This window comes from Schistocerca serialis, chromosome 5 (genome assembly GCF_023864345.2).
Source record: "Schistocerca serialis cubense isolate TAMUIC-IGC-003099 chromosome 5, iqSchSeri2.2, whole genome shotgun sequence".
Lineage (NCBI taxonomy): Eukaryota > Metazoa > Arthropoda > Insecta > Orthoptera > Acrididae > Schistocerca > Schistocerca serialis.
In genome coordinates, this window is record NC_064642.1 from 649,526,247 (window position 1) to 649,552,608 (window position 26,362).

The following is a 26,362-nucleotide window of genomic DNA, read 5'->3' on the forward strand; positions in this document are numbered from 1 at the left end:
AGCAACGTGGGAAAACGCTGTTGTAGTGCACGGGGAAAAAGTGCTGAGCGCCGTGATTTGTAAGTCGACTTGCCTGTACCTGCTGCACTTGATTTACAAGCATATTTATTCCAACAGCTCTGAAGACAGATGAACAAAACAAAAGATTAATGAGCGACATAAGAAAGAGCTGGTCCTGATGAGTAGACGCGAGAATTTAATAACAAGTTCGATCTGTTTGCCCAAGAAAACCCAAGGAACCACAGAATAATTAAGAAAAGAGATTGCAGATGTACAAGTTTATCTTGAATCGTACATGGCGACACGAAACTGCAGAACAAATAAACGTCATTTATCATGGAAAAGTCACCTAAAGTGAACAGCTTTACTTTACTAGAAGAACGGTCGACAATGTGTCTTGATGAGGCTTCTGAACTGGCGGAGCAGGGTAGATTGCTGACAGCCATATCTATCGTTACATTGTGATGCACAGCTGGATTGAACTGTTCTGATCATCATAAGAGAACATGAAGAGATAAAAGAATTACTGCAGCTCAGAGATATATAAGTGAGTATTAATAAAAAAAATGGGGAGTGCTGCCTCAGCTGTAGTGGGATGAGGAGTGAGGTAGCAATGATTATGATGAAGATTGGATACGCAGCCATTTTGTGTCAGTCAAAAGGTACACATTTTTCCTGACCCTTCAAACCATCTACATCCAACGATCTTGATCAACAGTCCCTGGATGCACTAGTGTTCTCATGCACTGCAGATTAATTTTGTATGTGAACGCCCACGTTAGGAAGCCATGGCTCTCATATCGATTGTGGGAAATTGTAAAACATGCATTTCTGACGGAATATTGTCTAAGGTGAACCAGGATGAAATGAAACTTGGAATACTTAAAATGGAAACATAAAGGACTTTACGTTACAAGAACCCAATACAGTACTTCAAAGAAATGGTCCCTCACAATGAGTTCATGGATGCACCATATGATCTACCCATCTCTGGTGAATTTATCATATCAACTCCAACACGAATTTACTTACAGCAGGAAGAAGCAGGCGCGATGAGAGAGGATTTCAACATCCGCTATAAGAATTGCGTTATTACCACAATGCAGAGACATAGGCACCAGTGCACTATATACAAAATAATTTCCCTTGGAAAGGCGAGAATTTGCGACCACAACTGGAGAGCACCCACCAAGACAAAACAGTACTTCATGGAATGTGCAGATTTAGCAAGGTCTTTGGTCACCATTTTAGGGGCCGTGTGAACAGGAATACAATAAAAGAAGGTATAATAGTGGATTCCGAGAGTGAGCAGAAGCAGTAGAGATTCACAAACCTAGACATCAGTGCAACGAACAGAGCGGTGAGCAGAATGATATTCTGAGTAACTGAGTAATGACCACATCTCATGGCAGGCACAGGGAGTCTACAGCAGTGCCCGGAAAGCTATATGGCAGTTTCCATGAGCTGCGAAAGACTTTATGAGGAGAGGAGACTGAAGAAGGGAATTCTAGTTGTCTTGCAAATAATGTAAATTTTAGAGGCAATTGGTACTGTGTGTCCTGGATACAGGAAGTCACGTTCCAGTAATTGACAAATCTGCCTATGAGGGACGTGTCAAGCAAAGCAGTACAGGGACTCAGGTTTCAGAAATTGGCAAATGTGTGTTTGAGGCATGTGACACCAAAGCGATAACTTCCATTTAAAATGCATGGAATGACCGTGCACTGTGCTGCAGACACCAAAAGTGCAGAAGGCAGAAGTGGAAGAGCAAGTTAGGCTTGATTTTCAATAACAATCATACAAGTTCGGGGCAAACCTTCTAATTGTGCAAGGTCTCAAGATCGAGACTTTCTTAGAACTTGACTTCCTAAATTAATTTGAGATGATTATGCATTCAATCAAAACATTTATGTTGACAATAACTGCAAACAAGGAAGTGAGATTCAGCTTCAATGACTGTATAGGGAGAGACAGTTGCGAGACTGGTTGCTGTGAATGGCAATGGGGCTCGGGCCATCGAGGATGAAACTGAGATGAAACTTCAGCAAACTGCTTCATGTGATGCGAGTGGAGGATTGAGGAGTGTGTTGAAGTACATTTCTGAATATTTTAGGAAGCTCCTGGGGTGATATGAACCTTTACAAAAAAGTTTCGAGGCAAAGAAACACCAGAAATTTTCCGTTCGACGATATCGTGTACCCATCGTTTACAAGGAGATAATTCGACATAGAAATAAAGGCAACATGGAGAAAAAGAGAAACTGAAGAGGCTTTCAGCTCCTACACAGTAACCCGCTGTCGTGTGCCACGAAAGCAAATGGATATACCAGGTTGGTGCTTGATTCTTGCCTAATGAACACCTTCACTGAACTAGAAACTGATAGGTCTGAGATGTTATATACTGCGTGTTGACAATACATGGAGTTTTTATGCTATGTATAGTGCTATCAGTTAAGGTAGTTGCCATTTGGGCTGAACATGTCATCAGCTGCTTTTATTAGTGGGCTAGGCTCCGCAGACCTGGAAGGAGACGAAGTGCCGTTGTGCATCGACGGTGTGCTCACAGTGTAAAACTCCTAGGAGGAACATAATGCAACTTTAGATCTATTTCATCATGCCTTCGATGAGCATGGAGTCCTTGTCAACACAATCAAGTCTGAGTTTGGCCGCAAGGAGGTAGGCTTGTTAGGACACATTATATCATATGATCGCATCCGGCCGGATTTGGAAAAGCTCAGTGCGATCAGAACTATCTCAGCGTCGAGAACAAAGTGGCAAGTCTGTTCATTCCTGGACTAGTAAACTTGAATAAATGGTTTATAAAAGAGAAGGTCAACACCCAAAATTTGTAGCAATTAACCAGGAAGAATGTCACATAGGCCCAGGGCAATCAGAAGCAGCCTGAATTTGAGAACCTTAAGGCGCATTGCTCTGTGATCGACTATTGTTTCATTCCAAACTGAGAAAGGAATTTTGCCTCTCAACTGATACCTCATGGATCAGTCTGGGGGTGCATCTATTGATAGAAATTGAACGTGACAGAAAAGTGGTTTGGCAAACAACTGAGTTTAGGATTCATGTCTTAACCAGGAATTATTCGATGACGGAGCTCGATGCTTTGGCAGTCCTGTGGGGATGCACAAAATTTCGGCGTTTTTTGATAGGTAGGCCTACAAAGATTAACAGTGATCATGAGGCACTAGAATTTCTAATGATGGCAAAATTAATTCATGGACACCTTGCCCACTGGGCACTGTGTCTTCAGTAATGTTTGTTTTAAGTGGTACATCTATTAGAAAAGGCAACTATTATGGCTGATGCTCTGTAATAAGTCCTTACTGGACTGATGTGTGACAAGGATAAAAATGATTTTGAAAGTTTAAATTTACGTGCTAGTTCGATAGACTGGTCCCAAATAAGTCTAGTGCGATATTCATCTTGTATATATGAAGTTACAAGGAAGGAATAACACGAAGAATATCCAACACTCCAGGAGTGACTGCGCAATTGGGCTGGTGCATGGCAGTAGCAGTCACCAAGGGCCAAGACCGTGCTGGCGCTGCTGGAGAGCTGATTATTGTTCATGCTTTACTGCCCCTCTTAATTCATATAGACAAAATAAACACCACACTAAACTAATTTGGGACTAATATCGAATGGGAATGTGAGATTCAGCTTTTAAAACCGTTTTGTTTGTAAAGGGAAACAAACAAGCACTTTCCTACATATGAAAGACGTGGTGAGCAGCATTTGTTTGGGCTGACTGTGGCTATACATTGCTAAAAGTAAATTAAAAATATTTGCCGAAACACAAGAGAAAAGGTGCTTTACGACCGTTAGGTAACAGTAGAAAAGTCCTTTGCATACACACTGATTTAGAGCACAGCTGGGAGTTGTGTGGTTATTTCACATTGTAAAGAAGGTGCAGAGGATACTATCGGACAATGGACCCCAGTTTTGCTCTCGAAATTGGCCGAATTTTACGCGACAGAAGAGCATAATGGCCATTTACATCTCAAGATACCATCCAGCCTCCAGTTCTGCTGTCAGAATAATTATGGTTACGGGCTCTTCAGAGACCTGCAATCCATCTCAGACGTGTGGTGTGTGAGCGGCGTATCTCAGAAGGGGTTACATAAGCAGGCGAAAGACTTTCAATGATACATGCTGATAAGACCAGCAGGCAGCTGCGCGAGCGCTGCTAGAGACCGCTGGCCCCACGGTCCTGTGTGCTTTCACAGCCCGTGTGATCACAAATAGTACCTCTTCCATCTTTACGTGGCCTGGGTATTTATTGCGGTCCAACGCCTCTCCTACGCAGTCTTCCATCGAGATCTGGGCCAGTGCTAACTGATTCCGCAGTCCTTCTGTCAGAGCCCAACTGGAACCTTTGTTATGTGTGATCTCATGTCGTACCAGCCACTGCCGATCAAGAGGGCCAGCAGTAATTACCATTCACCATTACCAGGACTTGTCCCCTGATTTGGTATTTGGTATCAGCTGTCGATCTTCACCTCTTTTCCTCGTTCTGCTACCAAGTGAATTATTAAACTTTGACTGTTTTATCACTACGAGTCTTCAACCTAATTTCTGGCTTGTGCATATTCAGTGCTAATGATGAATCTTCACAAACTGTTGCAAGTGATTAGTTTTCCTCCAAAGAGGAGCTTTTGATTCATACATTATTAATATAACTGTTCTCATTGCTCCTCAGCTGTGCAAGATATTTCAGAGATTGTGAAATTGTGCTGGTGTTTTGCCACTGCCAGCGTCGAACGTGGAACGAGTTTTTGGACGTTTTCCGAGACGTCCTCAATGAAACCCCTTGGAGCTAAAGGGATCGCATCGACACCTATCCTGAAGCATTGAAAAGCAGCCAATAGGGTATGAAACATTGTACCCTCCAGATGTCGACAACATAGGCAGATTGTTAAAATGGCACTAGAACGAATACGAGAATGCCAAGAAACGGAAAGAGAACCAAAAGGGTTAGATTCAGGTGGTTAAATTTGCTGCCAGGGACAAGCTACTTTATGAAATAAATTGTTATATGTCTATGGTGTTCCTTCCTCGATGAGAAAAGTGATACGCAATAATGTTGCAAACTTGAGACACTACGAACTCATAAGTCAAATGGGAAACAAACTTATCACAAACATTAAGAAGTTAAAAGAGTAAGAGCTGCATGGTTGTTCAGAGACCAGCACCGTGTCTCTTTGTCCGCAGTGCATCACAAAGTCTGTGAAAAATATGTGTAGTCCTCTCTATTTAACAGTAGCCATGAGCTTACTTGAATGATATTATCATTGTGAGGAAAACTTCAGTTAGAGATAGGTGAATTTGTGGATACTGAGCAGTCTACATTGAAAGAGAAGTGTTATATTAGCAATTGGTGGAGAGTACTCAAAGTGACGATATTATGTGCATGTTGTTCTGATTTTATGATATATATTACAAATCAGGAGCTTTATTAATGATGTTTTTGAAACCAAATCAATGGAGCAATGAAAGGATAACATTAATGGAGTCAATTGTGAGGAGTGTACTATCCCAGCAGTGTAGTTGTTGTACTGAGACTAGTGGAGAAATTATGTGTGTCTGACCATATTGTTGACAGGAGGAGTACCTAATCATGAAGGAGTCCCACTGAGGAACAAGGAAAGAGAGAATAATGTTTAAAACCCAAATCAAAGGCACAACGGGGGAAGACCATGATTAAAATGTATGCTAACATGATAACTATGTGAAAAAAGGTAAGTCCAGGACTTGAGTATAAGGTATGCAGCTGAACCTAATCTAAGAAAGTGGTAATGTTAAAGTGTTCAAGAAATAAGGTAACTTACCGAACGAATTATCACTAGGTAATGTAGTATTGAATGTTGTCAGCAGTATTTATATGATTTCTGACACATGGTATTGAAACAAGTCTGACATAGGAACCAAGTAAATTATTAATCTAGTAATGGGAGATGTGTATTAAAAAGGAAATGAGTGTTTGAAACTACAAACAGAATCCTGATGACAAATTGAACTGAGCATAAATGAAATACAGAAAGGTGGTGTGGTAGACCTATGGGACTCACACTTAGTTGTGAAATGGTCAGTATATACAGAGGGGCTTCGACTGGTTATTTGTGAGACATCCATATTTGTGTCTGTGGATATATCAGGACAAATAACCTAGTGCATGCTGCAGTCAATACCATGATGGGAAGGACTAACAGTAGAAGTTGAAATCTTCCTACAAACCTATACGAATTTAAAATGATGATAAATTACGAATATGTCAGCTGTTAAGTCAAAATGTGTGGCTAATAATCACCACACTTACCATGATCTGCATGAGTAGATGTTGTTTCATTGCTGTAGTAAGTGACGAATAATCAGGTCTTATTAGTAAAATACTGATGAAGTAACAGTACACTTGAAAATGTAATTAGCATTTTTTGGTGTTTGAATCATGTTTTTCTTAAACCATTTAAATAAATCCTGTATTAAAAATTAATATCAGTAATTGACCTAAAAATAAGTGTATTAGAAATGATGGTAGATTACACCACTATTGTCTCACCGTTTGAGGAAATGGGGGACTGGTCATAGAAACTAGATGTGAGCAAATGTCGGCTGGAGGTCCCATTGTGCCGGCAGCTGTTGGTGGAATGGACCCTCCAATTTCCATGCTCTGGCAGAGAAGGGCAGTCCTCGAGTGTTCAGGCAAGCTGTCTTACGGCCACGCCACAAAGGCCAGCCCTTACCCATCCAGCCACTCAAGGATGCCAGGCGGCCTGCCGGGCCAATACCAACCAGTTACGTGTCGCCAACAGTGACGACTCCCAAGAGAGGACGCCAAAAGAATCTGTCATCAGTCTATGACAACCTGCCTATTCAACTGTCTGCTAAGATGTAAACAACAGAAGATGCTTAGACAATTTTTGTTGCTGACAATATAGTGCCTAAATGACGCTTGCAACAGAACAGTTGACTTGTTGACCGCCAGTGTGACAGACTAAACTGAACATATCTGCCTTCTGTGCACTGAATCATCGACAAACAAAGTACTCTCCATGAATTAGGAGACAGTGCTCATAAGATAATTTTGCAAAAGTGAGGGACCATCTGCAAATAGAAATTGGAGACAGTTGGAAACTAAGCTGTGAAGGACTATCAGGTGAAAGCAAATGTCTTACGATGATGATTAGTGTTTTAGGGTGCACAACAACGAGGTTATCAGCGTCCGTTAGCAAAATAAATGTTGACGAGTGCAGCCAAGATCTGTTAAACAAGGATCAATTCGGAGCCGATCTTTGCGAGAGCTGTAAATGCTCAAATTTCAAGATCGGACACAGCACATCAAACAGGTAGATAAAACTAAAAATAAAATACCAGTACAAAACAGGTAAAAATAATTAACTATGGCTGGGTGACCACTTACAAATAATGGGTGACCAAACCACTTTACAGCACATTAAAATCTCAACCCCAGTATTTTGGGAAGAAGTCCAGACATCACACAAAAACGTAAAACTCTAGTCACACCCGCCTCATTTTTGATAAAATAGAGGGCAGGTGTGGTGTTAAACTTAAATCTTCCCTCAAACCCGCATATAAAACACACTCAGTTAAAATATGTCGAATCGACAGCTGTGTCCCACATGTCTGACGCGTTGGTGGCACCTCACGATGTAACAGAAAACCATGTGTCATTGGACAATGTCCTATTCGAAGTCGTGTAAGGGCTACTTCCTCAGCTCGTCGTTGTCGGAAGGAGGTAAGCTACGGTCGGTCAGAATCCTTCACCGCTCGCAACTTATTATCCCTCACTTCCAGCCACTGAGCCTCCCACCAGCGCATGACCTTTCGAGTCACGAATGATGATATTGCCTGCAGGGGGACGGAACATCAAGCAGGAGGTGGGATGGAGCAAGCCTCCTTGGCAGCCGCGTCTGCGTGTAAGTTCATTTCCAGGAATTCTATCTGCTAATTCCTCTTCTGCCTCATTATGCCTTCTAGACACCATACCTAGTTGCTGACGAACTGCACTGTTTTATTTCCTACATTTCTCATCCAGCCAATGTCTCAACAGATCAAAAGGTTCTAGACTGCATAATGCTTCTGTGCACTGTACACACAACTTCGCCTCTCTTGTTAAACACAACCTTTCAGTCTCCAATAATTGTTTATCTGATCAACCTGCTATGCCACACAAACGCCGAACACTAACACTTCCACAGAGGACCAGTAGAAAAGGAAGAAACCAGGTTGACAACAGCCAGATCTACTCCTAGAGTCTGTGATTTTAACGATTGTATCTCCTCATATTTCAATGCCAGTTTAATATCTGTGAACACTCTATCTGCCCCAAACTGAGCTACCTGACTCACTGATGACTCTATAGCCTCATCTCTGGTGACAATCTATGTCACTGATTTTGCCATTGCCTCACTGTTACTCATTATAACGACTCACAAATAATAAGTCAAAAACAACAAAAAACAATATCCAAGACTAACTAACACCGACAGAACGCTCTGTAGCTACTTGTACCACCAACCTACTTCTTGAGCCTAAGCACTTGGATTCTCCGCATTATTTACCTGTGTGCCCAAAATGATTACATGTTAAGCAAATGACTGCTACAGATTTGGATCATGGGGTAGAACGCCCAACCAAATTACACTGTGTACAGCACACAGGCACTAACTACGTCTTCCCAGCAGTGCCCCTAAACTGCAACAAATCAACTGGTTCCTCCAGTTTTACAAATGCAGCCCTCATATAATCACGCATCCTAAACCTTACTGTCAACACAAAAACAAAAATTGTCCCACTCACCCTAAATGAAGATGCTGCGGGTTGTGGCTCGAATGTTTGCACTGTGGGGGGTGTCACACTGTCTGCTTCTGAGTTTGGTGAAGTTGGCACCCCTGACACCAGTCTGAAGAGTGCAGTTGCCCTCAGAGGGGTGAGTGAGTGGTGGTGACAGGCCAGTAGCCCCATCGGAAAACTGTTGATAAATAATGCCTTTATTTAATTACAATACATGTCTTATCATGGCTCAGTCAGGCCTTTATTTAATTACAATACATGTCTTGTCATAGCTCAGTTAGGCCAACATGCCTCACACTGTTGTGGCTTCTACCTTGTAAGCTGTGTAGGTGCACTGTGATCCTGATGGAAGTTCCATGGCAGGCTGGCAGGCTCTGGAGGTCACGACCATAATGTCAGTGGCATTCTATTTCCCTGAGAAGTGTGGAGCCCTGGCAGTCCCTTTGCTTCACATGCATTTATCACAGGTTCATGTGGGATGTCTGTGTGGGTTTCGCTACCATCTGGCAGAACTCAGACAGCTGCTATCGCTGAGACACTAAGTCCCAGTAGGAACTCAGCGCTGGCAGGTCGGTGAGGCTGTGGCATCAGGTCCCATGAGGAACTTTGTGCTGATGGTGGCATGTGCAGCCTGGTATCAAACCCATGGCTGCTGGTGGTGATGCCCGCTTGTCTTACTACCCAGTGTCAACCTTGGTGTCATGGTGGTGCTGCTGGAATCTGAAGTTGAGAGAATGCCTTCTGCATCAAAATCCAGACTTCTTTATATCATCCACTAAAACTTGGCCACTAGCCATGTGGCCCTTGACAAGTGACTTGCCCTGGTGTGGGTACCTGCTATGGTCATTACTGTTCTCTGATGCACTATTCTGCTGAATGTGGGCAGATTCATCTCACAATCCCATCACATACATGCTATTCTCACACACATGCAATGCTTCACAGTGGCGTCATTGCTTATTACTTTAGATAAAAACTTGGTAGCAGCATTACATATTGTTGACATCTATACATGGTTCAAATGGCTCTAAGCACTATGGAACTTAATGTCTGAGATCATCAGACCCCTAGACTTAGAACTACTTAGACTAACCTAAGGACATCACACACGTTCATGCCCAAGGCAGGATTCGAACCTGCAACTGTAGCAGCAGTGCAGTTCAGGACTGAAGGGCCTAGAACCACTCGGCCACAGCAGCCGGCACCTATATATGTAGACTATATATTTTGTCCATTATATTGAATGGTACCACTAGCAGTCTAGTGACACATGCTTCCTAACAGTGTCAGTAGTGTGATTTTAGAGTCATTGTTCTTATTTTTGTGTATTTCATTAAAATATTGTAAATTCTTGTAACTTTATTGTGTTTTTTAATGAAATCTTGTGTATCCCTGTGGAGATGACACTATACACCTTTTCCATAATTTTAAAATTATTGTTTACCATTCATCACTTGATTTACACATATGTACTTTTTTTTGTGCGTGAAACACAGGACTAACTGCATTGATTTTATGAACATCCCCTGGTGGTCCACTTGACTAATATTATGCTTATGAATTCAAAATTATCGATAACATATTTCAGTATGTATTGTTGATATGGCCTGTGTTTCATACCTTTGTCCATGTGATCTGCTTTCATGGAGCAAATTAGGTTCATAAATGTGGCACCAGATTTTGGCAACAAATTTATCTATTGATATTCTTGGCTTTTTGTATAATTGTCCAATTCTGTGTTTGGATAAATTCTACATTATTTGTAATCTTGTTCATGTTGCGCACCACTGCTGGCACTAATGTTAATGATTAATGAAAACCATTCCAGCTGCACTACTGCACATTTATTGTGCTATAGCCAGTTTCGTTTGTTGAATGTTTCCAGGTTACCAAGTTGTGCTAAAGTCACAATATAAATGGTCTTATTGTCATAGATAATTTTAAATGCCAAATCCGAAAACACTGAGTTTGCTGAATGCATCATGCCATGTCTGTTTGCTATACTTCCACCAAGAGTTTGGCAGAAAGTTTACGATCAATGTTTTTCGATTTGGTGTTTCACATTACCTACGACAAGCAGACCATTTATATCATCACTTTAACACAACTTAATATCCTAAAGATATTCAATGAACAACACCAGTCATTACCCAATAGCACTCCGTCTTCAGGCCACAAGTGGCCCGTCGGGACCATCCGACCGCCGTGTCATTCTCAACTGAGGATGTGGATAGGAGGGGTGTGTGATCAGCACACCGCTCTCCCGGTCATTATGATAGTGTTCTTTGACCGGAGTCGCTACTATTCGAAAGACCGGAGTCACTACTATTCGGTCGAGTAGCTCCTCAGTTGGCACCACAAGTCTGAGTGCACCCCGAAAAATGGGAACAGCACATAGCGGCCCAGATGCATGACCCAATAAATGTGTACTAATACAGCTGAGGTCCTTTTTATTAAGCACTGACATGCATATTTGTGTTGTCATGTACAGTTAGGGTGTGTGTGAGTGTTGATAAAGATAGTAAATTGTTCGAATAAGGAGTGAATGTGATTCACTAATATTGTTATAATATAGCGTGAAAGTGAACATTCAAGTAATTCATCACTGGAATGGGAGTGACAGTGAGACAGAGTCAGCAAGTGAGATTTTATCCCATAAAGAAATGACAATAAAGATGGATTGTTAGACCATACTTTACCTCTGAATACTAATTATTGCTCAGAGGTGGGATAATTCACAAAGGGTACAGCGGGAATAAAAATGATCATGTTTACTTGGCAATTAGGACTGCATTCAAACAAAACACCACACTGAACCTGAACCTGTACGATTTTATCTGTTAAATTTCCCTGTGGCGATGAAATTAGGTGCAGATATCGCTGCAGGAGAGGGATAGGTTGGTTGATGGTGGACCGTGTTAATAAGCAGTATAATGCGACAAAGTGTGTCTCAAGTTACAGCAAAGATGATCGGACTAACTATACAAAATAATTTAGACTACTGGTTCTAGTAAAAAGGATGATAATATGCCTGTCAAAGCATGGAGTTGGCTCTTAATTAACACATTAGAAAACTTTCGATCCCCAGTGGAATTAAGACGCTGAAGCATAAGACAGAATAGTACAGGTAGTCATTGACGGTTAAGGTACGTTTTCAGTAAGATAATAACTCATTTTAACCTAATGTTAACATTATGATTCACAATTAACTTAGACGTGCAAAAATGGCGATCTTACATTGATACAGACACAAGAAGACAGATTGCTAGAAGGAACCTAATATAGTCTTAAATGTATTTTACAAAAGACCAGCGTAACAGTTCATCGACTCTAACGTACAAAGTGCAGACATATACACAAAACTTAATTACACAATAAAATTTTACTTATTGTACAGCAAATGCAAATTGGTAACAGTATCTAAGTGTGAGTGTGGAAAATGTATAAAGACAAATCACTGTCACGTTTCATAAACATGATACATTAAATATGAAAGCTTGTGTTCCTTATATTTTGCTCTTATCCACGAAATAAAGTTTAGACCCTCTTATGCCAGCATTTGGAGTGAATGGATATGATGGCTTTAGGAATGAGTGAGTGATGTGGAAAAATTAAGATTTTATTACCTGCGCAAAGAATTCTTTTCAAGTCGTCCCTACCAACCCTTTTCATAGAGGGTAGAACATCCAGTTGAGAAAAATGGTCTTGATTTAGTAACATGACAACGAGTATGATAGCAATTGCAGCTGAGCAGATTTTTGTCCATTGGCATTACCTGACTGGCACACAGCATGAGTTATTTATATTGGATCTAAAATTATTACTGTATTGTTTCCATCCTGGGAGATAATGAAATAATCATTTTGTGGTTGTAGCTCTTTCCTCGTTCACATTTGCTTCCTAATATGCCATGAGGATATGTGGTTCCACTTTCAGCAAACACAATTTTTCTTGTCTTACTACCCATCCTTTTCTGGAGAAGTTTGTCCGTCTCCAGAGTGTATTATTTATTGCCTGTTGAACAGTATACAAACATTTTATAATTTTGACATTTACTAGTTTCTGAGATTGTAGCATTTGCATTGCTATAGTTGTTGACGGAAACACAAAAAATGGTGCAAATGGCTCTGAGCACTATGGGACTTAACTTCTGATGTCATCAGTCCCCTAGAACTTAGAACTACTTAAACGTAACTAACCAAAGGACATCACACACGTCCATGCCCGACGCAGGATTCGAACCTGCGACCGTAGCGGTCGTGCTGTTCCAGACTGCAGCGCCTAGAACCGCTCGGCCACCCCGGCCGGCGACAGAGACACAGTATGTTCCTTATTATCACATATTTGTGGTCACAAGTCTATCAGGTATTTGTAGTACAGTTAGAATTGTTGCCTCCCAGTATGTCATCCGCTATTTACAAGTATTTTATCAAGTTTTCTTACGAAATTTCTCATCCTTTTATGGTGTAATATGATGTTATCGGTTTTTCTCCTTTCTACGAAGTACTGTTATTATATTATGTTGTTTTGTCAATAAAGATGTGCTATTTTACATTTAGACTAGCGTTTTTGGAGTTTGCAGTACTGTTTTGCGGAAAATATGTTGAAATGTACGCCGATTGTGTTTAGTTTTTATGAAATGTGGAATTGGGTGGCGGGGGTGGAGGGGGGGGGGGTGAGGAGGTAGGATCACACTATGTATGTAAATGTATATACTTACCCCACTCGAACACCTTGTAGAAACACGAAAACGCGACATCTACAAATTTACAGCCCCGGCGTAACATATTGTCGTCTCCACAGTACTTCAGGCCTGTGTATACATGTAAAAATAAAATAATTCTTCAAAACATATAAAGGGATAATATAAAGGCTTTGAATGTTGACATGTTTCTGTCATGTTCTGTCTCACAACTTTATTTTTTATGTAACCTAATACCAACACACAGCTAGGTAACGTGAGACAGGATTGTGAGATCACACTGTGTCTATGCAGTTCAAATCTACTTCACAAGTACTACTGTTTCAAAAACCAAGTTTAAAAATTCGTTAGCCACTTAGACCTTTTGCTAAGTTCTTCAAGTACTTTCTCCCTTAGTTGCAGTCTTTGCAGTGTATTCAAGCTCATTGCGCATATTCCAGTAAAATGGGAGTAATAAATTCATGTGTTTGAAACAGTTAAAACTGTTCCCAATTTGCTTCAGCTAACGCACACCATTTCAATGTACAGAGCGTGCTAAAAAGTAATGCCTCTGAATTTTTTATGTGACAGTTCTTACAGCTTCTTTAAATAAAATAAATGTTATTAACTTTCTACATTTTTATTCTTCATGTCTACTTAATTTTTTCTCAACATAGTCACTCTGATGAAGAACACATTTCTCCCAACGAGAGACCAGTTTGTTGATACTGCCACTGTGGAATGTTTGACTTTGTTGACGCAGCCGCAACCTCACCTCTGTTTGCACAGCTTCATCACTGTGAGGGTGAAATACTCGAAGGTGTTCTTTAAGTTTTGGAACCAGCTGAAGATAGGATGAGACCAAGTCGGGGCTGTATGGAGGACAATCGATGACAGTGAACCCAAGGCTTTGGGCTGTTGCAGACACCGCGGCGTTCTTGTGTGGTCCGGCATTGTAATGCTGAAGGAGAAGGTTTGCATGCGTGGACGAACACTGCTGATTCTAAACTCGAATAGAGCGCCCTGTTTCTCGCACACCGACATAGTTACGTTACACACCGAAATGTCACACTACAATTCGGAGCCCTCTAGCGGCATAGCTGCAGAGGGCTGCAAATATGTATACATGAAGAATAAAGATGTAGAATGTTAATAAAGATTGTTTTGTTTTAAAATCTTCAAGAGTTTTGACATAAAAAAATCATCACTCGTAATAACGAAGTTATAAGTATGTGATTTTAGGATTACCCAGAGTAGGAAAATCTTGAATATTTCTCGGGAATCCAGCAGGGTGGCGTCGTCTAAAAGGCGTGATATTTCGGCAAACCGACTTCTTGCCATCTTCAGGCGTTTCTGATGACTGGTGATATCTGCTGGTTTACGTCTTTGTATCCTTTCTTCGTCCACATAATTCCAATCCCAAAGAAAGCAGGTGCTGACAGATGTGAAAATTATCGAAATATCAGTTTAATAAGCCACGGCTACACGAATTCTTTACAGGCGAATGGAAAAACTGGTAGAAGCCGAGCTGGGGGAAGATCAGTTTGGATTCCATAGAAATATTGGAACACGTGAGGCAATACTGACCCTACGACTTATCTTAGAGAATAGATTAAGGAAAGACAAGCCTACGTTTGTAGCATTTGTAGACTTAGAGAAAGCTTTTGACAATGTTGACTGGAATACTCTCTTTCATATTCCGAAGGTGGCAGGGGTAAAATACAGGGAGCGAAAAGCTATTTACAATTTGTACAGAAACCAGATGGCAGTTATAAGAGTCGAGGGGCATGAAAGGGAAGCAGTGGTGGGGAACGGAGTGAGACAGGGTTGTAGCCTATCCCCGATGTTATTCAATCTGTATATTGAGCAAGTAGTAAAGGAAACAAAAGAAAAATTCGGAGTAGGAATTTAAATCCATGGAGAAGAAATAAAAACTTTGAGGTTCGCCGATGACATTGTAATTCTGTCAGAGAAGCAAAGGATCTGGAAGAGCAGCTCAACGGAATGGACAGTGTCTTGAAAGGAGGATGTAAGTTGAAAATCAACAAAAGCAAAACGGGGATAATGAAATGTAGTCGAATTAAATCGGGTGATGTTGCAGGAATTAGATTAGGAAATGAGACACTTAAAGTAGTAAATGAGTTTTGCTATTTTGGGAGCAAAGTAACTCACGATGGTCGAAGTAGATAGGATATAAAATGTAGACTGACAATGGCTAGAAAGCGTTTCTGAAGAAGAGATTAGCATCGAGTATAGATTTAAGTGTCAGGAAGTCGTTTCTGAAAGTAGCCATGTATGGAAGTGAAACGTGGACGATAAATAGTTTAGACAAGAAGAGAATAGAAGCTTTCGAAATGTGGTGCTACAGAAGAATGCTGAAGGTTAGATGGGTAGATCACATAACTAATGAGGTGGTTTTGAATAGAATTGGGGAGAAGAGAAATTTGTGGCACAACTTGACTAGAAGAAGGGATCGGTTGGTAGGACATATTCTGAGGCATCAAGGGATCACCAATTTAGTATTGGAGGGCAGCGTGAAGGGTAAAAATCGTAGAGGGAGACCAAGAGATGAATACACTAATCAGATTCAGAAGGATGTAGTTTGCAGTAGGTACTGGGAGATGAAGATGCTTGCACAGGATAGAGTAGCATGGAGAGCTGCATCAAACCAGTCTCAGGACTGAAGACCACAACAACAACAACATCCTCTCTCTCTCTCTCTCTCTCTCTCTCTCTTTCTCTCTCCCTCCCTCCCTCCTCTCCAACCGGAGTATCTACGTGTGGACCTGGCGAGGTGGTGGGAGAAATGCGGCGTCGGGAGTCGTTCCAGGGCCTTCAGTAGCCCCGAAGCCGGTGCCCGACGCGAATCTCTGCTGGCGCGGGAAGAATGTTTCTTCGTCCTCTTCAGCTGTTGTGACGGGAAGGGCCCTCCAAGTAGACTTCTGCTGTGCTCTGGTCATGCTCAGGGCTGCGTCCCAGGACTTGCTTAATTGAAAATCGCTGCTCTTATTTATCAGTGTGTCATGTTGTCGGATCTCTACTGCTTCTTTGAGAATACAGTCGCACAGGGTGTTGGACTGTTGCTACAACTTGGTGTCGTTACAATTCATGATTTGTCCGTGGGAGATGCAGTGCTTGCCACAGTGGATTCTGTTGGCTGTATGTTGTCTGCGTTTATGCTCAGGACACCTCTCCTGTACTGTCTGGATAGTCTGGTCTACAAACATTTTCCCACACTGGCAAGATAAGGTAAACTCCCGGCTGCCGGAGTCCTAGGTCATCCTTGACTGATCCTGATGAGGTTTTGATCTTGACTGGTGGGAGGAACACTTACTTGACATTGTCTTTCTGGAGTTCTCTTCCGGTTTCTGCCGATATGTTCCCGACGTGTGGAATAAACGCCATTGAAACCGCTTTAACTTCATCTTCAGCAACCTATGATCTTAGCTTCCTCACTTTTATGGCTCGTTGTATGTGGCGTCTGTTGTAACCATTCGTGTGTAACACTTCCTGTAAGTACTGGAACTCATTTGCTAGACTGTCACAGTCCGAGATTTCGTGTATTCTGTGCATCTTCTAGTTGTGAAGAGGCATGACAGCCGGAAACATACAAATACAAATATTTATGTGACGGTTTACAGTTGACGCTGTTCCCTAGTGTGCCATCTGGTCTTCGTTTGAGGAGCGCATCCAGAAATAGAGGTTGATGGTTATCGTCTACCTCCGTCGTGACTTTGATGTTCCAGTGCGGATAATTCAGGCTTTGCAGAAAGTCTTGTAGGTGATGTCGTCCATGTGGCCAGAAAGGCAGTTCCCAGCAGATATCACCCAGCCGTCAGGAACGCCTGGAGATGGGAAGAAGTCGTCTTGCAGTAACATCGCTCCTTTCACTCGATAACACTTGGCTGAATACCCAATACCTATTCAGAATGTATAAGTAAATCACCACTACACTACAGTATTAAATTTTGGCAACAGTGGATACGTTAGCAAAACTGCGCTGCTGGTAGGCGTCAGACAAACTGAACTGCACCAGGATGGCGAGGTAAGCTGCGACCCCGCCAGAGAACGTGTACAGCAGTGGCAGATCCAGAGTGAAGAACCCAGCTGCAGTGTAGTTGGGACGGACGCGAGCCGCCTGCGATACCAGCAGCTGCAACACGCGCACTCTGTCGCGAGCCAGCAGCTGCAGCTTCAGTGCCAGCTGTTCTGTCCTAGTTGCCTCTTTCGCCACAGCGTTCGCAGACCAGGATATAAGGGCGACCCGTAACAGCTGGTAGAGACCCCACACAGAGTACATCATCACCACGGCAAACTTGGAGTGTCCCAACCAGATGCCCTTTATGTTCAACAAAGTAACCAGCGTCATGTATAGATATATGACTGTGCTCACAAAACAGCTCACCACTTCCAGAAGGTTCTGGACGCCATACGCATTGCTGACGCTCTTACTGACGTCACATAGGATAAAATGCATCACTCTGGCACTCGTAAGGCGTGTAGTATCCCCAAGAGCCGTATTTCTTTTAAGTCTGTCCTGTATTACCAGTCTGGGCGTACTTTCTGGCATAAAGTGATATTCAGCAAAGATCGCTGACGAGTCAGTCCAGGGAAGTCCATTACCATTATGACGATACAAATCTTCAAGTGTTCCCAGTATGCCGGAATCGAGTTGTTTCTCATCATCGATCTTGAATGAACAGATAAGCCAGTTGTTAACGGCTCTAAATCTTCTTGCTAAAAGGATATTGATGTTGCTGAACTGTAAGACGGTAAGTGTTCTTACGATATGCATATAGAAGCCAGGTAGCAAGAACTCGAGACCCGTCTGATTCACAAGAAAGTACAGTATAAAGCCATAAAACAACGGCCAGCACACTGCTATAATAATTAATTGAAAGGCCAAAAGCAAGGTAGCAAAGTCCCATTCCTTGTTGTACCTTGCGAACAGAATAGAATCCACTGCAGTGATTTTCTCGCTGAAGGAATCCACACTTTCTTGTTTCAAAGCAGCACTACGAGTGATTGAAACTACGGCTGCTACTGTGCCCAGAGCTAAGTTGACAGCATCGGCATACTTAGCCATATCAAACACATCCCTGTATGACGAAGGCATAACCACAAACACAGAGTTAATAGACATGACGAGGAACAACAAACTCAAAGCAGTGCTGTAGATTCGCGCTGGAAGAGAAACTTTAAATTTCTTATCAGACAGGCTGTATGACACTGGCATCACACCTGCTATTCTGCAGAGTAACAAGAAGTTCTTCAGAGATCCAGATATTTTCCATTCAGCCTTCATTTTTAATAGTAGGATACAGTGTCGGTAGTATCCAGTCGACGCAGAGAACGTAGGTCACTTACTGGTTCTTCAAGAACTTCTCATGAGATATCTCAAAGATAAACGAAACGAAATCTGCTCCTCCTTTCCATTTAGAGGTTTTCCACTAGAGCTGCGTGTTTGCTTAGCTATTACAGAAAGCGTAGTCACATCGACTGTTACGGGCCATCTCCTTCGTAATCAGAAAACGGTTGTTGGAGATCAATAGTGGTTAGGAAGGAAAGGACTTTAAACATGGATCAAATACTAATAAATTTGTGAGAAAGCAAACAGCACTGTCGCTGCTGTTTCTCAGGTGCCTGGCAACCGACGGTATGGACATTCGTGTGTGTATAATATTTACAAAGGCAACCTGAGGATTAGTTTTAATTGAAAATATGTTCTTCACATGACATTGAAGTTGCTGAAGTTTGCTCAAGCACACGCAAATTTTTCAATGACATAGAGAAGTCGACTTAATCCATTACATAAAATATGATTAAAGCTTAGCTAATTCATACTTATAGACCTACAAGGCGTTGGAGAAAAATATGAAAACACCATGAAAAATGCATGCTTAGGTATAAATGCAGATGCAAGTTGAACCTGCAGGTTGTGCTGTTGCCTGTGGCCACGAATGGTAACTGTGCAATGTTCACAATACGCTGCAAGTGCCGGTCGTGATCAGAACATTGTTTTAAGTTGTTTTAAGTGTTTTACTTTGAACCTATGTGAATTCGGACGTGACCAAATTGTTGGTGTTCGTATGGCTGATGCCTTCTGTAAACAAGGGAGACAAAGTGTTTGGCATTTCAAGAGGCACCTTACTGAAAGTTTTTAACACATCCAAAGAAGCAGGAAAAAGAAGCATCGTCCACTATGTCACAACACGGGCGAAGGTGTGCGCTGAGTCATCATGACAGACGGCCATCGAAGAGGACAGTGACGAAAAATAAGAGGACTACAGGTGCAAAATCAGTATAGAGCAGAATGTCACGCTGGAGAACCTTGCCAGCGACAAAAGAGTGCGAAGGGAGATCTATAACTAGGGAACTGCAGAGCAATCTGGAATTTCAAAACATTTCATCTGTAACGCAAATGCCCGTAATTGGAAAACGGGGTATTGAAGCCACTATACCTGGGCTATGGAGCTATCGAAAGCAATCATTTCGTCAGAGTTTGTGTTCAATGGCGGGGGTTCAATGATGATTTCGTCAGCCAATAGAGGTATTCCATCGGCTCCAAGGGTACTCTGCAAGGTTGCAGCACATCCAAGATTATGTGACCATTTGGGCTGATCAGGTCTGTCCCACAGTAGAATGCTTGTTCCTTAGTGGTGACGTTGTGTTCCAAGACGACAGAGCCCTTGTTCAGACAGCCTGCATCGTCCAGGAACGGTTTTATGAGCACGAGAATGGTCGTATCTCCCAATGCCACCACAGTCACCAGATCTCAATATTTTCATTCTTTGTGTTCTACTTTGTACAGAAGTTTGCGTGATCACTATCCACCATAATCTTTATCTGAACTTTGCATTATTTTACTAGCAGAATGGTAAAAGATTCCCTTGAAAACCAAACAGGAAATGCATTTATCTATTCTGATATGACTGGTAGCTGTTTTAAATGCCCACGGTTTTTCCTGAGCTGTATTAGGCATGGTAGTGTGTTATATTTTTGTGTTTCCATATTTTATCCAGCCTCTGTATATGCTCAATATTTAAATATCCATAAGGAAAAAGGTAATCATGGACAAGAACTGTCATAGAAGTTTTAAGAAAGTAGCTCTGCCAACGTGAGGGGTAACTCTTTTAAAACATCAACAAGTGTAATAAAAAAGGGAATTTCGATTGCCTGTAAAAAAGAAATATATTGGGTAAATTCGTATTCCAGTTCGACCCCCTCACGTTTCAACAATCTATCTGTTCACCGTAAATAGCTGGAGGAAATGACAGTATATTACTGCCTATCACGGAGCACGGTGGAGCAGTCGTCAGAAAACAGGATTCGAATACATGAGGATGGAATATCAGTCCCCGTCTGCGGTTTCATCGATCGGCTATGGTTCCTCTGTAAAGAACATTCTGCTGCTCCATCCGTGCCCGATACGGAGAAAAGAGTGGAATATGGGCGAAGTCTTGACAGATCACCCCATTCACGACCGTGTTCCTCAAATGGCTCTGAGCACTATGGGACTTAACATCTGAGGTCATCAGTCCCCTAGAACTTAGAACTACTCAAACCTAACTAACCTAAGGACATCACACACATCCATGCCCGAGGCAGGATTCCAACCTACGACCGTAGCGGTCGCGCGGTTCCAGACTGAAGCGCCTAGAAGCACTCGGCCACTTCGGCCGGCCCGTGTCGCTCAAATTATTTTTGTGATTAGACAGAGTCTCATGTCTACGAAAAATTCTAGTCGTCACTGAGAACGGGGAAGACAAGTTACCAGACGTTGGTTGTCTAACTACCGGTATTAAGTTTCTGGGTAAAGTCCGAGAGAGACTTCTTTTTGGTCGGTCAGAGGATACACTGGTCTGCGAACTCACTTGTCGTGTTACGAAAATGTTAACTGAACGTTCCATATTGTCAACAACTGTGAAGAATAATATCCTAGAGTCTAGGAGGATCCTAAGAGTGTCTCTAGTGAAAAGAGCTAGTGGTAAAATGTGCAGATGCCCTGGCGATACCACAAAAGTGGTTCTTTTCAGTATCAACAAATGACTGATGTACTTGGCTTTCCAGGCAACTCGTTCATTATGTATGAAGAGCAAGAATACGGCAGATGAGAATATTGTTGCTGTTGTCGCAGCTGACTTGTGGCACATTTTAAACGAACCAACAACACTGTGTGATGTCACTCTACTTTTATTTGGTTATAACGACCAGATAAAAACCTGTATGTATCACAAAATCAGTCGATTGACCTCTTTGTTCATTTTCCAAGGATAAATACATGCAGGTAACTCAGAAAAAAATGTCAGCTGAGTTGTACGTGGTCTTCACTTGAAAATGGCCGCAGTGGCCTAAATCCGTTGACTGTGTGTGACCTTCACCCAGTAATAACAGCTAAGTAAAGGAATAAGGAAGACACTTGCCAATTCTGTATCGGCCGTGAACCACAGTTCAGAGAAATTGTTAAAAACCACAAATAGACAGCAGTTAGCCCACCCGCAGTCATTTACAAGTAACCTCTAACGGAGTTACACACGTACTGTGCGGCATCGATGATGTGCGTTATTGCACTTGGTGCTGCTGTATGGATCCATCGTTTTGAGGAAGCGCAGATGCACATATTTCGCAAAAAATGTACAGCAGCGTACTCATTAGTCTCACAACGGTACATAAAATCATACCAGCGACTGTTTGTAATGTGCTACTGTTTGCACAACCTTTGCATTTGCATTGAAAGAAGGATCATGACATGCCCTGCATATACCTGAAGGGAATGGAAGCCATAAAGAGTCAGTGACTTTGAATTAGAGAGAAGCAGAAACTCTAGCAACATGTCCCTAATAATTATACTACAGCCGGTACAAGGTTTCACTGGCTTCTTCCAGGTAATGTGGAAATGCATGGAGAGGATCACTTCAATCCAGCACGAGTACTGACACACATCATTACAGGCCACGGATCGTATCAGGAATGCCGAGGTACATTGATTGGCAAAAGATAACGCATGTGAAATAGGAAAAAAACATCAAGTTTAAAACTTTTTACAAATATTGTGTAGTTCTAGTTTATGCGACGGGAAAGTTTTCTAACAGCGAATTACATATTTTCAGTGTTTCCTGAAAATGGCCCTTCCATAAAATTGTGACCCATTCGCACTACATCACAATAGGTATTTAGCGACCAGTTGACTGAATTAGATCCAGACTGCAGGAAACATCTTCCAGTCCACAGATAGAAATTGGTGAACAAGTTGATGAATGAATGTGCAAATCTTCTTGTTTCTAAAACTATGAACTGATGAGAAGTAAATGGGTCTATCTTTCGTACATGAATAAACGAATGCACTCACACTCTATACATCGCTGGGACTTTTATTCAGACGTCCACTTTATTTAGCATGCCGTTGATATTTTTACGTTGTGATGATGCATTCATGAGAGAAAAAGCCCGACATCCCACTTTCAACTCCGTTACACCACCGTGGAACTACAAGGTCCGTATTTCTGCTAAGGTGAAGTCAGGATCAGCCTTAGCAGCTTTCACAAAGCAACCAGGTTTCTTCATCTGTCATAAATCTTGCATGGCAGTCAACTCCAGACTACTCGTCCTGTTCCCAAAGTTCGCTGCACACTCTCTTTCGTGATTGCTTGTGGGTATCCAACGACCTTCTCGTAACCCACCTGGAGCAAACATTTTTCAACTTCAGCTAACTCAATATTTTCCACACGTTCGATTCTCCTACTCCCGCTATAATTGACGGTCCGTTCACTGTTACGTCTTTGACAGAAAAAAATGAGATCGTGACTACGCTGCGGATTGTCAGAAGCATTTGTAGCGTCTATAACGATATAATAGTATTTCTCTTGTTTTTTCTGTTCTTATTTTTTGTTTTTGTTTTAGCAAAATGAGATTTTTAATGGCAAAGATAATAGACTAATTGCGAACTGTGCCACTTTGATGATGAAAACCTGAATTCATAATGTTTGACATTTGGAGGAATATGCTTCTTATCTATGTTATCTTTGTAACGTAATCTCCCTCTTTTGTCTGACATGTTACTTTAGTCACTTCCTTTGTTACATTTCCTCCACCTAGCCAAGATCTGTTAAGAACAATTTTCATTGTAAGTTCCTACTAAGTGAAAGTAGTTACTCATTTTCGTTCAAGCATCATCTCATTTTATTTTATTTCACACCACCAGTCTCATAAATATACACTACTGGCCATTAAAATTGCTACACCACGAAGATGACGTACTACAGACGCGAAATTTAACCGACAGGAGGAAGATGCTGCGATATGCTAATGATTAGCTTTTCAGAGCATTTACACAAGGTTGGCGCCGGTGGAGACACCTACAAAGTGCTGGCATAAGCAAAGTTTCCAAGCGATTTCTCATACACAAACAGCAGTTGACCGGCGTTGCCTGGTGAAACGTTGTTGTGATGCCTCGTGTAAGGAGGAGAAATGCGTACCATCACGTTTCCGACTTTGATAAAGATCGGATTGCAACCTTTCGCGACTGCGATTTATCGTATCGCGACATTGCTGCTCGCATTGGTCGAGATCCAATAACTGTTAGCAAAATATAGAATCGGTGGGTTCAGGTGGATAATACGGAACGCCGTGCTGGATCCCAATGGCCTCGTATCACTAGCAGTCGAGATGACAGGCATCTTATCCGCATGGCTGTAACGGATCGTGCAGCTACGTCTCAATACCTGAGTCAACAGATGGGGACGTTTGCAAGACAACAACCATCTGCACGAACGATTCGACGACGTTTGCAGCAGCATGGACTATCAGCTTGGAGACCATGGCTGCGGTTACCCTAGATGCTGCATCACAGACAGGAGCGCCTGCGATGGTGTACTCAACGATGTACCTAGGTGCACGAATGGCAAACGTAATTTTTTCGGATGAATCCAGGTTCTGTTTACAGCATCATGATGGTCGCATCCGTGTTTGGCGACATCGCGGTGAACGCACATTGGAAGCGTGTATTCGTCATCACCATACTGGCGTATCACCCGGCGTGATGGTATGGGGTGCCATTGTTTACACGTCTCGGTCACCTCTTGTTCGAACTGACGGCACATTGAACAGTGGACGTTACATTTCATATGCGTTACGACCTGTGGCTCTACCCTTCATTCGATCCCTGCGAAACCCTACATTTCAGCAGGATAATGCACGACCGCATGTTACAGCTCCTGTACGGGCCTTTCCGGATACAGAAAATGTTCGACTGCTGCCCTGGCCAGCACTTTCTCCAGATCTCTCACCAACTGAAAACGTCTGGTCAATGGTGGCCAAGCAACTGGCTCGTCACAATACGCCAATCACTACTCTTGATGAACTGTGGTATCGTGTTGCAGCTGCACGGGCAGCTGTACCTGTACACGCCATCCAATCTCTGTTTGACTCAATGCCCAAGCGTATCAAGGCCGTTATTACGGCCAGAGATGGTTACTGGGTACTGATTTCTCAGAATCTATGCACCCAAATTGCGTGAAAATGTAATCACAAGTCAGTTCTAGTATATTTGTCCAATGAATACCCGTTTATCATCTGCATTTCTTCTTGGTGTAGCAATTTTAATGGTCAGTAGTGTACTATTGACAGGATACCAAAGGGAAATTTTGTGAGTCTTATTGTGTGAACGAAATAACCAGCTTGGGCGAAATCTGTTTAGCCACCAATGCGGCCGTATCACAGAAATAACTATGAACTGTAGTATTTGCTTAGAAAAAATTGCTCTAAGCACTATGGGGCATAACATCTGAGGTCATCAATCCCCTAGAACTTAGAACTACTTAAACCTAACCAACCTAAGGACACCATACACATCCATGCCCGAGGCAGGATTCGAACCTGCGACTGTAGCAGCAATCTCTCGGCCACAGCAGCCGGCATAGAGTTTGTAAAAAGACCCGCAAGGTGGCAGATATACGTAGTTAAGTGAGTACAGCTTGCAGTAATGATCTGCAGTTGTTTTAAAGAGAATATCTTACTTTATATGTGATGATGCGCTGTACGCAAATACCATCTTTAAGCTGTTTACATATTCCCTGCATTTAGATCAGCTATAGTTACGACTAACTGTATTGCACGTTAATTTGGTATTAAAATTCAATCAGGGGGTTTCTTTCAAATCCAGAAACTGAGTCGGATCAGGTATTAGAGGGTGAATTCGCCATCGCGAATCTTAGTAACATGGTAGCTGCAACGAGTGAAATTACGTCGCAGGCTACAGGCGAGGATAGTAGCTGGACCTGTTAGAGCGGGACCAGATCCTAGTAGTGAAGGCAGCAGACGATCAAGTAGGTAAAAAGGCGAGGGCTAGTAGAAATCCTTGGGTAACAGAAGAAATATTGAATTTAATTGATGAAAGAAGAAAATATAAAAATGCAGTAAATGAAGCAGGCAAAAAGGAATACAAACGTCTCAAAAATGAGATCGACAGGAAGTGCAAAATGGCTAAGCAGGGATGGCTAGAGGACAAATGTAAGGATGTAGAGGCTTGTCTCACTAGGGGTAAGATAGATACTGCCTACAGGAAAATTAAAGAGACCTTTGGAGAGAGGAGAACCACTTATATGAACATCAAGAGCTCAGATGGCAACCCAGTTCTAAGCAAAGAAGGGGAGGCAGAAAGGTGGAAGGAGTATATAGAGGGTTTATACAAGGGCGATGTGCTTAAGGACAATATTATGGAAATGGAAGAGGATGTAAATGAAGACGAAATGGGAGATAAGATACTGCATGAAGAGTTTGACAGAGCACTGAAAGACCTGAGACGAAACAAGGCCCCCGGAGTAGACAACATTCCATTAGAACTACTGCTGGCCTTGGG